The sequence below is a fragment of the Zosterops lateralis genome (genome assembly GCF_965231275.1).
Source record: "Zosterops lateralis genome assembly, chromosome: 1".
NCBI classification, from domain to species: Eukaryota; Metazoa; Chordata; class Aves; order Passeriformes; family Zosteropidae; genus Zosterops; species Zosterops lateralis.
Window position 1 is genome coordinate 81,340,249 of NC_139762.1, and position 13,067 is coordinate 81,353,315.

Below are 13,067 nucleotides of genomic sequence, written 5' to 3' on the forward strand. Positions count from 1 at the left end.
TCAGAGTCATGACTGCATGTGCAGGTCCTCCTCTGAGAGCACAGGATGACAGAGATTACCAAACCTCAGCCTAAAGAAGTTATTTTGATTGTCAGCTGTTGGCAACTCAGAAAAGAAATCACTCTCCTCTTGAAACTAGATAGAGGTGAAGATGGTTTGGCCTGGCTTCCTTCTTCACTCTCTTTCTCAAAAATGTGATGTGTTAACAGGTAGTGCGTAAAAGGTAGGCCAGACTAATCAAGTATATTGCAATGATGTTGTACCTGCTTGACATTTTACACATTACTTTTGTATGTGACAGCTTATGATGGCAAGAATTTGACTAAATATGTATTCTGTTTCCAGCAGCTCCCATATTAGTACTTAGATGGACAATAAATATGTCAGATTAACATGATGATTTTTACTAAAAAAAAGTACAAAAGCAGTTCGGGGATAAAAGCTGTAAGGCTTCTCAGTAATGCCTGGACTGCTGAATATTGGGTATGGTGAGTACTTGGGTGCCATATCCTTCAGAACACATTTTTGACTCAGCCTGTAGCAGTAAGATAAAATCTCATTTGCAGAAAATGATTGTTTCTGCACACCCTTGGTGTCTATCATTCTTGCTTTGTTCTGGAAGGGAGCTAATCACAAACCCCCAAAATTAAAATAAACTCAATAGGGTCTGCTGTTCTTTCAAAAAATTCAGTAGATTTTCATCTGGTCAAAGGTTGAATAATTGACCTTCAAAATCTCCCTGGTCGCCCAGTGCAAATACAACCCCTGGAATAATTCTCCTATTTATATAAAAAATATTTCTCCTCCATCCCAGTCTATCTGATGGAATCTTCTAACTCCCAGCTAAGGAGTTGCCCATGGTCACGCTGGTGATGGGAAAGAACATGTTTTGTTACACATAACAAAGCAGGGTAGAGGGACAGGTAGGCCACCCAGCTATCCAGATTTGGAGGGTAAAATGAAAATGAAAAGAGAAGTGAGTGAAATATGGGACATTTAGGAGGGAGCCCAATAACTTTGTCAGATGTCCTCATTATAGCAGTGCCTGCCAAGCCCACAGTAGGGATTTCTGGGCACAGCTAAGGTGTAGCCTCACAGGTAAGAAGCCAGAGGAACATGTACCCAAACAGGCCCATGGGGAAGCTTGTTACAGACATGAACCAATAAAGGAAACAATGGAGCAGTGCACTGCAGATCCTACAGCAGTGGCACTGCAATATTGTTTTCCCTAGGAGATGTTGCAGCAGGGTGGAGGCAGAACAGTTGCACATTTCTGAAGGAACAGAAAAAATCAAAATCTTTTGTAAGAAAATGTCACCTTTAAAAAATGATTTGTCATGGAAAAATCATGGAAGTTTTGAAGTAGAGCAATAATTCTGCGCTGACTTAGGCTGATTTTTTTTTTTTTTTCACTTTCCATTTTCTCAAATTATTTCAGTTCAGATTTCTGCATTCTTTCCTCGTGCCATTGCTCTTCAGCTAGGCAGCAGCATTTAAGCCTGCATAGAAATAGTTTTGTATCAGTGTGACTGGTTGATCTTTTGGGGGTTTGCCCCGTGTTTCTATTTCAAAGGACATGCAGTTTTCAGATTTACACATTTTACAAGAGGCCACTGTGGTGGGCTGGCAGCTGTCACTTAGCCTAGACTCAGTCTTTGAAATCACTAACAGGCGTCTCTCTGGATCTGAACGTGTGGCAACAGGAGCTGCAATTGACAGTTTCTGTGGCCGACTCTCAGATGCGGATTTAAACAGTGAATACTAATCTATTTCATTATATAGGGTCTATCTTTCTTTCATGAAGGGATGTAGAATGAAATTCAGGTATTGGGAGTTATCTGATTTCCTAGGCAAATCTTAATCTCACCTTACAATGGGTGCTGCTGAAGTGCTGTATTAATTGGGAAGATGACAACCCAGCTAAACTCAACATTGTTCCACCTAAATATTTCAGAAAAGAAAAAGAAGAAAATATAGCTGGAGAGTCTTGACCTTTCTCATTGTGTGTTTGTTGTTGAGTGCATGTTACAAACCACCTTTGTGGCAATCCACAGATGAGATGAGGTGGCACAGCTCTTACTCTGCAGAATAAGTAATATTCTTTGAAGTGTGCAGATGCCTATCTGAGTGTTAGTATATTGCCTCTGTGGAAGAGCAACTGTGGAGACTCAGCATTGAAGGAGTGGAGGAGAATCATGGCAAGATTTACAGCCAGCATTCCTGGAATAATTTTCTGTGTCATAGCCAATGGCTGTATTGTAAAAAATAAGTAAACAGTAATGTGTTTCTAGTAAGTCTTAGGGACTGGCCCTAAGACTATCTATCACAGGTACTTCTAAAATATTTCTCTACTTCTTTTTAGGATAGGACTTAGTGAAAGCTGTTGTTATTCATCATAATCTAAAGTTTAAAAGAAAAGCCACTTTATGTTTTTGAGAGGTGTTAATGAATAAAATGCGTGTTCTTTCCTTTCTTCACTCTGACATCTGTTTATCTTCAAAAAGAAATTAAAAAAAAAGAAAAAGGAAAGATACGCAAAAAAGTAGCATGCAGATGACTCATACAGTTTAAGATGATAACAAGGCATTTTCTCTTTCCACCCCCACTTGGTCAGGGCAAGGTTTCATGGGAAAAGGTAGAATAGTTGGGATAAATGCATAGACTGGATTCTCAGAGGGAGTGATGCAGGGATGCAGTAATGCAGTTTTATTCTCTGCTGTGTATGCTTGGATCTGCTACTGTTGTCAAAATCATTCATTTCAGTAACACTGAAAAATGCTACTTAAATTAATGACTTTAATTCAGCTATATAACTATAATACTATATATCTATAATACATACACAGATTACTGATGACAAGAAACTGAGGGGAGTGGCTGATACACCTGAAGGCTGTGCTGCCATTCATCAGAACCTTGACAGGCTGGAGAATTGGGCAGAGAGGAGCATTGTGTGGTTCAACAAGCGAAAGTGCAGGGTCCTGCAGCTGGGGAGAAATAAGCCCAAACACCAGCACAGGCTGGAGTAGGTTTCCTACTGGAAAGCAGCCCTGTGAAGGACCTGAGAGTCTTGGTGGATGACAAGCTGACTATGAGCTGGCAGTGTCCTTGTGGCCAATGGTTTCCGTGTGTGCATTGGGAAGAATGTTGCCTGCTGGTCAAGGGAGATGATTCTCCTCCTCTACTCAGCCCTAGTGAATCCACATCTGGAATATTGTGTCCAGTTCTGGGCTCCTCAGTGCAAAAAAGACAAGAAGTTACTGGAGGGGGTCCAGCAGAGGCCACAAAGATGGTTTGGGGTCTGGAGCACCTCTCTTGTGAGGACTGAGGGAGCTGGGCCTGTTTAATCTGGAGAAGAGAAGACTGAGAAGGGATCTCTTCAATGCATAAAATGTCTCATAGGCAGGTATTAAGAGGATGATGCCAGACCCTTCATGGTGCCCAGAGACAGGACAAGAATCGATGGCCATAAGCTAAAACACAAGAACTTCTATCTCAATGTGAGGTACAACTTCCTCACACTGAGGGTAGCAGAGCACTAGAACAGGCTGCCCAAGGACATCATGGAATCTCTGTCTCTGGAAACATTCAAAACCCACCTTGACCTGTTCCTGTGTGATCTGCTCTAGGTGACCCTGCCTTGGCAAGGGATTTGGACTAGATGAACTCCAGAGATCCCTTCTAACCCTAACAGTTCCATGATTCTGTGATTTTCTAATACTATAACATGCACAATATACTTTACATTACCATATTGCACATAGAATTTTATATTTTCTCATATACAAATGCACATCATGTATTTATCTGTGATTTAACATATTACAACTTCCTATTGTATGAATATAAAATTACATAGAAAACAATTTATTTTATAAATCACAATTGTTTGTAAATGTTCTCACATCAGCATGCCCTTGTCCAACACATTTGACACATTATATTTAGTCATGGCACCAACAGATACTGAAATGTCATTATCTACTCAGATCTACTTTATAGGAATTAATAAGGAATGCTGTACAGGAAAAGCTGGAGGACAGCACAGTGGGCTAGGTGCCTGACTTGGGTGAGTTAAAGGTATGGTTGCTCTGACTACAAGGCCTGCAGGAAGGGGTATAGATATAGATATATAGATATAGCAGCAACCAGAAAATCAAACCTCAGACACTTTCTTCATAGTCTAGATCTCTTAGTTAATACATTTCCCACATTTAACACCACCCCTTCCAAATGCTTCCTAAATGTTTGGATGAGAGCAAATAATTCATAACCCTGCTGCCTGCCTTATACCAACACAATGCCCACAAGCAACCTGTACCACTGCAGTGCTGACTTCTGCAGTAAGTAGTCTCTGCAGCCACTTTGTGTTGGCAGCCCACTGACAGCCCCTGCTGCCCTCTTCCCATCCCTCTCCAATGGTGCTGTCTCAGGTACCAAGCTTCAGCCAGTTGGGAATACCAGCTGATCCTGTCCATCCTCCCGTGGTGCACTGTGGTGCTCTACCATGGGCCTGCCTCACCCCTGTTGGCCCAACCCTGCTTCTCCAAGATCATCCTGCAAAAGGGATCCTTGTTGAAGCTACTAAGCCCCTTCTGCAGCAAAGTTGAGCACGCAGGTGTCTTGTCAAAATATCACACCAAGCTCTTGGCTGGGGATGAAAGGGAAAGGGCATTGTGGGGGCTATGGAAGGAGAGGGGGAGGTAGACATGCTGGTTGGTGTGTAGAATACACTTCTGCAGCCCACCTGCCTGTCCTGGGGCCAGACACTTCCCTTTGATCCCTGGCACAGCTCCAGGAAGCAGCCTTTGGGAGCCCACTGTCAGCCTGCTGATAGTCATGAACAGAGTTCCCTGCCTGCCCTTCTTGACTACAATGAACTGTCTGCCTTTCTCAGGGGTGGCAAAGATACATGAAAGCTTACACAAAACCTTTTTAGGGGATCTTTTTCCTTGAAATTAACCAGCTAAAGTATCTTGACTTCAACTGTTGATGATTTGAAATGAAAAGGAGTAGGTGGGACATTGCCAGTGCCTTTCAGCCAGTCAGTCATCCTTGTTCCCACTAGGTAGTGCAGCTTTTGTTCCTCTCATTAAGGAAAGCTACAAATCACTGCCCATTTGATCACACCCTTGTCATAAAAACAAATAAAATCAATTAAAGCTCACACTACTGCATGCTGCTCTTTCCTTTTTAATGATAGTTTCACTTGGTATCTACTTCTTTTAGCTCACCAGGAGGACTACATACCCTCTTTTACTGCAATCTCAGTGCATTTCATTCTGTGTGCTATCCCTTGTTGCTTCGCGTATCTGTCTCTCAGGTCAGCTCAGCGTCGGCTGGGCCACTCTGCTAGCTGTGATACGCCCAACAGTACCTTTGCGTGGGTCTTTGGCTCCGCAGTGCTTTTGCCTTAGCTGTCTCGGCCGTGGTTCGAAAGAGGGGACACTCCAGGCTCAGGGAGAAAAGGTTTTATTCGGGTAACTCAGGGGCAGCCCCTGGTTCCAGGCCTGTGCCTCTGGGGAGTGACCCCCGGCCTCGGTTACAGTGGGTTTTTGTTCCCCCAAAATCTCGGGGGTGGACACAAGTTACCAGACCAATCACACAAAGCCAGGTGGGTAAGGTCAAAATGCAATACACAACATTAACAAATCAGGTGAATTTGGGATGTGGTCTTGTGAGACCCACCAATCCCTGTCAGACACCTCTCCTGAAGGTTTTGGGGTCTGGGGTATGCTGGACATGTGGGGGAGAAATACAATGGGATGGGGGAAAATACAATAGGATGATCGAAACCCAGGGTAGAGGATTAGAGTTGTCTTGGCAACTCTTATCAACCTCTGATAAGCACAATCCAAGACAGGAACTTTACCAGGCTAGGGTTAAAGTCCAAATCACATCAAACCTACAACTAAGAAACTTATGATAACATTTCAGCACCCCCACAATCCCTGTTTGATCATGGAAGACGGAAAATCCTCCAACATTTTTTTTTTTTTCACGGAATATGGTCTGAGCTAAGTTGCTTAGCCCTTTCCTGGTGAGATGCTCCAGGTTACTGCTCACTGTTGATCTAAAGAGAAAAAAGACTGCACAGTGTATTTTGGACAAGGACAATAGGGAACTTGTGTTAATAACCAGCACTTCTTCAGGGGTAAAGAAGTGAAGTTTTGAGGCTGACATCAACATCCACTGCACAATCAATGTACCTGGAATTCCCAAAGCAGTATAAAAATAGTTTCAACTGTAATTGATTTCCTCCAAACAATGTTTGGTGTAAGTCTCCGTCCAGTTTTTAATTCTCGTTTTCTCTAGAATGTTGAGTGCAGAAAAAGGAAAATACTTGCCAAAGAAACCCTTGAGTATATATTTGCCTCTCATAAAATGTGACATGGCTGGATATAAATTCAAGCAGAATTTCAAATAAGTTTCTAATATCAGGGTCTTCTAAGGCTTGCTCCATAAATCAGACCTATTGATTAAAGCTGGTTGGGACTTCTTAAGAGAAAACATGAACCTGGGTCATGTTTAAGCACAGATTATGCAATGACAACAACCCTCTCTAGAAATATACGGCCAACTAGGGATAAAGTGGACTCAGGCAAAACTTATCAGCTTGAAATCAGATTCATTTTAGGGTTTATTCAATACAGAAATGAGAGAATAGTTACCATGGCTGCTGAAAAGCTGGTTTTAATTTGGAAATAAAACATAAGAGGAATTTTCAGTGAAATTTCAGCTATTTCTTTGCAAGCACTCTGGTCTGTGATACCTTCTCCCCCAAACAAAACCAAACAAAAAACCAAAAATTAAACCACCACCCCCCCTCAAAAAAAACCCAAAAACCAAAAAAAACCACCCAAACCCAAACATGAAAACCCAAACATATGTCAACAATTGAAGTATTTATATTGGAAAATTTTGTCTGGCAAAGTTGGCTACATGTTTATTGAAGTTTTGCATCTGATGCTTTGTGGCCATATTCTCCTCTGCTGATGTGGTTGCACACCTTTATAGCGAGTGTCCAGGAATATAGCACAGTCTTCCCTCTTCCCAAGGCATCATGGTGCTACTGCTAATGGAGACCTGAGGCAGTTAAAATCTAATTCCCAAGAAATACTTCACAGCAGTTCTGAGAAGATTTGGTTTGGGTTTGTTGGGGTTTTTTTAGTATTCAGGTATTCACATTTTCTGACAAAAGCAATATTTAATCTCTTGCTGAAAAGTGTCCTGCTATGACAGCTAACCCCAACTTTCTGCTGAAAGCAGTTCTGGAGGAAAACTTCAGATATGCTGCCAGACAGAACTACACAAAATTGGGGGGAAAAAGGAGTGTTAAGAACTGTAATCTGATGCACAGTATGTCATAAAGTATAATAATATAACGTTTGTCATTTAAATCCATTCAGGATTTGTTACAGGCTGAAATCCACTCACTGTAGGCTGCTAGCATAAACAGCAGTTGTTTCTGCCAAATGCCATGTTACGGTCGTTTGTGTTTTGGTCTAATTTTAAGTGTATCTGTACCTAGAAATGCTGGCATTTGTTTCTGCACTCTCTGTTGTTGAAGATGAGCAATATTTAATTTTAAGCTCCAAAGACAGTTCCCGTGTCAACAGATAAACTCCCAAACCCCCATATCTATTTGAAGCAGAATCCTTAGTGTGGCAGTGCTTAGGGAAATTAGCAGGAAATGTGACATACTCTGTACTTTTGAAAACAAGTTTTATTTAGATATTTCAGAATGGATTAAACTGCCTCTCACAAAGTTCCTATCTTTTAAAACCTGATGTTTAGTTTGTAAAAGAGAGTTTTGGTTCATTCTTTCTCTGTAATATATTCATCCAAATCATTGAACTTTCTTGGCTTCTTCAAAATAATTTTTATTGATGCAAACAACATTTGGAAAAACATTTGCAACTGTTAATACAGGCTAAACAATAATGGCAACATCATCAACAACAAAACCCTCCCATGTCTGTAATTTTACCTGTAAACCAGACACAATTGGTCAGTTTTCCTTGCAGATGCCCAACTATATCTATGGATTAAAAACTTGGGTATTAGTTAGGTTTCTTAGTTAATTATAAATATTTCTAAATTTTAAAAGTTAAATTGCACAACTGGTTGTCTCAGAGTAGGATATGAACTTGACTAGATGGTTCATTTCTCTCATGGAAGAATATTTCTCTCCTGGCAGAGGATACATTGTTTCAATTTCTTTTTGATGCTGTCAAAATAGGACTACATGAAAATGTTTAGAATATTAATTTTACATTGAATTAAAATATAAAAGACTTTGAAAACATTAACTTCTTGAACTCCCTTTCAAAAAATAATTACACATTCCCCTGCTTCACCCCTTTCTTTACATTTGTAGGAATTTATCCAGGAGTGTGTTGAGAGCAATAATATCTTTTACAAGATTCAGAAATGTTGCGAATAAAAACCAGATCATGTCCGACCCATAAAATTTAAATTTCACATTTTAATGCTACATGAGGTTATGTCTCTTCTGGTGCAACTTGTAATCTTTTTTACTTAATGGATTATGTGTTATTAAAGGGAGAAATGAAGAAAATAAGGTAGATGAATGCTCAGAACCTGCTTTCAGAAAGGTGGGTTTTTGTGGTGTAGCACCTCACAGACCAGCTGTTTGCTTTCCTGCCCCACTGCCAGGAAGGTAACATCCCTTCCTGTGGAAAACCTTGAACCCTTCAGGGAAACTCCAAGGGCTTTGCCCTGGGAGAATCCACCAGAGAGTTTCCTCACCGATGTGGTGGCCCCTGCCTCTGAAGAGGACATTGAAAGGGTCATGCACCCCGCACTCCCTTGGAGAGCAGACAGTGCATGAGCACCCTCCAGCTATGGATTGGCTACCCCAGTCCTGTTCCCTGGTTGGTCAGTTCTGTATCCTTCCCCTGACTGGTCCAAGTTTCGATCCCCTAATTTGTTTATTAATGTTCTCCCTGATTGGTCCATTTCCTCAGCTTGTAACCCCATTGGCTGTTGGTAAAACCACACCCCCTTTGGTAGGTGCATAAGGCATCCTGTTGCTGTCCCGGCTGTTTCGGCTGACTGACCCCTATCAGGTGGTTCAATTGCTGCAGCTCTGCAACAAGTACAGAGATGATGGTGAAGACTGATATCACTCTCTTATGTGCAGAACACTTGTAAGCAGATCCCGTTGCCTCACACCTTTCAGCAGAGTCCCAGACAAATTCTCCTTTTCTTAGTTCTTTTTTATACAAGAACCCATGTGGGAAACTGCTGCCAGACATCAGTGTGACTGCTCTTCCTGCCACACGTGCACATCTGGCAGGGCCAGGCCCTGGTGTGCTGCTGCAAATCACAAGCAATTCCCTTCTTAGGATAGGCTTCCTGTTTTGAAAAAAATGTTTCTCTACCATAATTAAATTACATAAGACTTAGGCCCAGTCATTCAGCCATTGGTCCCTTTCTGTTCTTTTTGTTTACCATCAGATGTCATAAAAGGAATTAATTTCCTTTTTTGGGAAATCTTTGGGTAGATGGAAGGAAAAAATCTTCTAGTCTCCATTACAATTAATGTCTTATGTTTTAATAATAGATCACTTTCACCATCTATTACAGAAGTCAAAAGGCACAGCACTTTTTACTTTCAATCACAAACTTGTTACTGGGCAAAGATACAAATGAGGGATGACTAGGCTTTGCTTCTGTGGATAATGAGGGCAGGGCAGTTCTCCTCTGGGAAATGCAGATTATAGAGAAAAGTAGTTCTTATCAAAGGGAAAATGTTTCCACATAGAAAATATTTGAAGGCCACATCAATTTTGCCTGCTAACTGTTTCCAACTTTTTTCCAGTAGTTAACAACTATCTGAGATTACTCCTCATGCACTGGGCAACAAAATTGTTTTGGTTATGGTAGGAAATAAAGTGACAACAAAAGGGAAGCATCAGCTTTTGATCTCTCTTGCACTCAAAAAAAATTAATCTTTCTCCAAGCAGTGTGAAGAGTTTCTACAGCTTCTGTGAACCCTAGAACACCTGATGGGAACCTGTCAATACTTTGCTCTTGAAAAAGCGCAACACTTATAAAGTGATGTGGCAGAATGTAGACTGTAAATTTCTGTCTTTTGAAGGCAGCTGGATACGACATTTGGTCTGACTGTGAAAATTTATTCCTTTGTCTACTCCCCTGGATAAAAAGAAATTGTTGACAGCTACTGAGGGGTGGAATATGGAAGGAGAAATTGAAGTAGAGGAAAGGAGAAGCAAAGCCTGAGTGCAAAGGCTTTAATTAAAAAACACATCCAGGCTTCTTTGGCTAAGTATGCTCCTGGAAGTTATATAGGAAAACAGTAACCTACTTTAAGACTGAAGGAGGTCTAAAGGGGAGTTTTACCTAAATGAAACAGTTTTCAGCTTCTCTGAGAGGATAAATTATGAAGAAATCAATGAACAGTATAGAGAGTGAAGCAGCTTTGGCCAGCATGACATTGACAGCATACTTTAATAAAAGTATAAATGTGTTCTCTTTTTATTTGTCAAAATTAGGCACTGCATATCCATAAAACCACTCTAATATTTCAGCTGTCTCATACTTCACTTGCTGAATGTGTCTCTGTGTATGAAGGACTGCAGCTGAGCAATTTTAGGAAGTTTTTCTTTGCTAGCCAAATTTGTAGGCAGGTGGTAGTGATTGGTCTGGAAATTATATTCTCCTTATTTCTCAGTATTTCAATCTGAATAAAAACAAATCTTTTTTCTTTTCTTCATGCTGATCCACTATTCTTTTCACAGCCACACAGGTAATAATATCCTTTTGATACAATATTATCGTAAAAATATTGGATAAAATAGCTCAAACCAGAATCAGCATGTGTTATAAAAAGCTTTGAGGGAAAAAAAGTAACAGTTTAAAAAAACAAAATTCTTGTATTTCTGGAAAGACAAACACAACTTAAGACAAAATAAGAGCAGGTGACGACATCTACTTTAATCATGCTAATTCAGTTTTCTTGGGTCAGTCTAGCTGAGATAGACATCCAATATTATGTAAAGAAAAAAATTTAATTGAGCTGTACACTTTTTTAAAAACATTTTTCTGGCTTATCTTGACAAAGTTAGAAAGCATAAAAGCAATGATAAGCTAATGGAGATTTATGGTTGACATATTCCAATGGTGTAAATGGAGTTTATGAAGATAATCATGAACATACTACTTTTTCTTTTCTCTGCCTGTCTCCTCCTTTTGTTTGTCCCTCTGATATCTCCCATCTCCAATAATCTACTTTTTTGCTGCCTAGATCCTATCTCAAATTCCCTGTTTATTTATCTGGATTTTTTTCTCTTTCCATATTCTCTTTCTAATCTTTTCAACCAATTTCCTCCTCCTTAGGCTGGATTACAACTAAAATAAAAGCCTTACATGAGAAGAAAAATCAAAAATGCACTGTACCCTAAAAGATTCTGTAAGCCTCTAAAGCTATGTTTGAAAGAGTTTGGTTGCAATTGTTCATGTAGCGTACACCTTTGAACTAGCTTAGCTGCTCAGGATAATCTCTAGCCTTGTCACTTTAATCCTTGTTATTCTTTCTCCCCCTCAGAACCTTTCAGTGCCTTTTGCATGTTATTACACACCCTTTTCTCCCTTTGGAATGCTTTTAATTAAATAGGCCATCATAAGATTTCCTCCTTGAAGCTGATGCCAGGAGGTATGAGTGGGCAGTACTAGGGGGGGATGAAACTCATGGGCATGTACCAGTAAGAGATGGTATAATCAGATTATTGCTTCATTTTGTCATCAAATTTCTGACCGATGTAGAGTGCTACATTAAATACAGAGAGACCTGTGTGAGAGAGCCATCCATTCATGTGGTGAGAGAAGATGACGTTTTTTACAGGCATCTTTGAATCTTTGTAACTTAGTTTAAGATATATGCAACTGAAGTTGCATCGATGTGTGCTGTGTTCATGACATCTATATTCCCAGAAGAACTATCTAAGAGTTTATTTAGGAATTACTTTAGGAGTAATGAGCCTTTTTGCTCCTGATTAGGTATTTACTGTGACCCAGTTAGTCAAACAATTACATTGTGTTCGGAGGAAAAAAATGCATACACACAAATAAATATAATTTTTTTAAAATTATATTCCTTTGGGAATTCTCATTTCACATGCCTTTGAAGAATTCAAATCTACATGTGAATGAATACATTTCTTTAAAGAAATCCTCATGATTCTGGGTGTGCATCACACTAATTTTAAAGTTTTATCCTTCTTAGTTTTATTCTTTATTTGTGTTCTGGAGTTGGCCAAACAATTGCATAAACTGGATCAATGTTCAATGCTTTGTCTTTCCAGTATGGGGGCTAATATCATTGAGCAACTATGTATTTTTATTTGCAACAGAGAAAACAGAATTCTTTTGTGAGTTCTGACAACCTGGACAAATAACATCTATTCTCACAGGTTTTCTGATGTTCAGCAGTTTGCTAACAAATTCCCTCATCAGTATGCAAGGAATAAACTGAAATTCACAAACTAATGCCCTCTCTGAGTAGTGTTCTACACCTTTTAATTAAGAATGGCAGAATATGTCCCTAAACATATCTACAATATTTTTCTCTACCCTTTTTTTTGCAGTCCGTTGTCTTGATAGATTTCTCATATTTCACCCTCATTTCGTTAACTGGATGTCCAAGTTCCAAGGCTATGCTTATAATTTACATACACTATGTACTTCTTTTGTATTTTTCTTTTCACATTTCACATACACAACTGTGTTGTGACTTCACAGTGAAGAAAGCAATGTTGGTTTACTTTCTATAGCTTCTTTTAGTTTAAAGATCTTTGCTGGTTTTCACATAAATATTAAGCATAGAATTTTTAATACATTAAAAAAAAAAAGAAATTGAGGTAAAACAATCCAGGGAAACTTATAAGTAGTAAGAGATTGCTCAAAAAAAAAAAAAAATAAAAATAAGGTAATGGAAATCTTTATGCTTTTTTTCCCCAATGGAAATATTCTATTTTATCCCTTCTCAAAATAGCATTTATTTTGAATATATGAACAACTTT